This window comes from Buceros rhinoceros, unplaced genomic scaffold (assembly GCF_000710305.1).
Source record: "Buceros rhinoceros silvestris isolate BGI_N320 unplaced genomic scaffold, ASM71030v1 scaffold7828, whole genome shotgun sequence".
NCBI classification, from domain to species: domain Eukaryota; kingdom Metazoa; phylum Chordata; class Aves; order Bucerotiformes; family Bucerotidae; genus Buceros; species Buceros rhinoceros.
Genome location: NW_010426277.1, coordinates 1 through 2462, shown reverse-complemented (window position 1 = coordinate 2462; position 2462 = coordinate 1).

The window sequence follows — 2462 nt, the reverse complement described above, 5'->3', positions numbered from 1 at the left end:
AAGCCCCCACCACAAACCCCAATTTCAAGGCACATTAAGGTGCCCAGCCACAAAATCTAGAGGAGTCCAGGGCTGCTGGCTGAGTGCTGCTGATCTTTAACAAACTCAGAACAGTTAAAACATGAGGAACTAAACACGACGAGATGCTGAGAGCCAAAAATCGCCACCGAGTCTTTTTTCTCGGAGAGTATTTACCATCTTTCTGATACCAGAACAAAGAATTAAATAGAGGAGATCAGTCCCAGGTACAGCGTGCCCTTACACTGTTCTAGTTCGCAATTAAGCAATACAAAAGAAACTCTTCGGTTCTTCTGGTTCACCAGCTCTGCCCTGTCCACCCGCCTTTCCAAAACTCCTCCATGTTTCAGTAATAGCAAATGTATCCGTTGTTTTTTGTGTTGCAGGAACCACTCAGGACTCGCAGTGCCTCAACAAAGGTTTGGGCAAACCTTCAAACAGGAGCTCTCAAGAGGCTGGAGAGGCTCCTCGCTGCCCGGCTGCTTGTTTAGTTTTCCATCCCGAAGGATGCTAGCAGAGCTGGGATGGGCTACATCTCCATCTCACTGTGGGAAGAGCACAAAAACTGAACCAGCATGAAGAAAGATGAATAAAAGAGAGGAGAAGTGGACCAAAAATACCAAATGCTCGTGCATCTCTGCGGGCAAGTGAAATATTTCTCAGTGTTTTCCAAGCACTTTTGCACTGACAAAATCACAGCAGTTCCCTGGCTAATAATCCTGATATTAGTGGGGTTTTTGCTGTGTGTTTAAGTACTGAAACATCTTCCACAAGGGCAGAACAAGATCCGTGTTCCCAAGCACTTTCTAGCCCACACAGCAGGAAAGGTACAGGGAGCATCTCAAATTATTGCTTGCAATTAGTTCTCACTGCAAACGGATAGCTCGTGTGGGTTCGTGCATCCATCCGAATAACACCCAGATTTGTTGGCCAATTACCTGTTAATTGGGGAGCAGGAAAAACTGCTCCACAAAGGATGTTCCTATACATTTGGAGAAAGTGCCTGGGGTCTGCCAGCTCCCTGCAATGTGGCAGCACCCCAGACCACCATGGCAGCATTGAAGGCAGCACCCACAGAGCAATTCATCTCCACATGGCAGCACCTAAGCCGCTCATGACCTGGGGAAAAAAAAACCAGGGCCGGCCTTGGCCCGACTCATGGGGGCAGCACCTAAGCCGCTCATGACCTGGGGAAAAAAAACACCAGTGCTGCTCTGGCACTACTCATGGGCTGACAGTTAACCACATAATTACGTACCGCGCTAATCCTGGGTCACTACCTGGGGCAGATCTTCCCCCTTCCAAAAATAAGAATCCCAACTGCTTTTTGTCCTTCTCGCAACAGCCAGAAACTTTTGACCGACAAAATAGTTTTATAGGGGTTGTGTTTTCCCCGACTTCGCCACTCCTCCGTATTTCAGCTGGTTTAAGAGAAATGAGCCAACAGTTGTAGAAGTCAAACTGCTGCTAAGGAAGAGTTGTTGACCATGCCAAAGTAGTACTTAGAGGCACATCTCAGGGTTTGGGGGCATTTGCAGGGCTTGAGCACCTCTAGACACTTTAGCAGGATGGTGTGATTTAGGTACATGTCATAATTTTCCCCCCTCAGCACAATCAAAGCGCTCTCTGGCTGTGATCAACACCAAAAGCAACCTGGAAGAACTGTGGAAACCGGGGCCACCCACGCTACTCCTCCACCGGAGATCAGCACAGGGAGAGCTGGCAATTAAATATTTCTGCTGCGCAGGAAAGACAACTGATAATGAGAGGCGATACCCAGCGTGGATGAGGTGAGTCACATGAACAACCTGGAGAGTGAGGAGGAGAGTCAAAAAAAAAGTCATCGATGAATTAAATGAGCGGGCTGACCTCTGCGACAGGGAGGTGCTTCCCTCCCAGACTGGGTGGGCAGTGAGGGTATAAAAGTGCTGCTGTCCCAGAACGGGGCAGCATTCCCTCCTCAGCCCTTCGCTGCACGAGCATCTCAGGTAAGAGTGGCGATGCTGTGGGGCTTTGGGGCTCCGCGCAGCATTCGAAACCCGCTGGGAGGTTCGGAGCGGGCTGAGCCCTGCGCCTCGTGCTGGGTTGGGGCTTGCTCTGCTTGTGAGCAGGGCAGTGGGGTAAGGAGGGAGCGTGGGGGATGCTGGAAGATTTGGACTTGGAGGGAACTTCTGGGGTGTTGTTCTCCCTTTGGGAGCAAGTTGGATCTGCTTTGGAAAGCCTGTGCAGCTGTGGGCAGCCCGCCCAGCTCGGGATGCTCCCAGCATCTTTGGTTCTGGCTTTGATCGGACCACCCTGCAGGTGCTATAAGAAGCTGGTTCGAGGTTTAAAGATGGATGTGGGATCTGGCTAAGTCTGGATAAATGTACATCCAGATTTCTCTTCCCTGGAAGAGCAGAAGCAGGAAAGTCCTTGACAGCTCCTCTCTCCTCGCAGGTCACCCC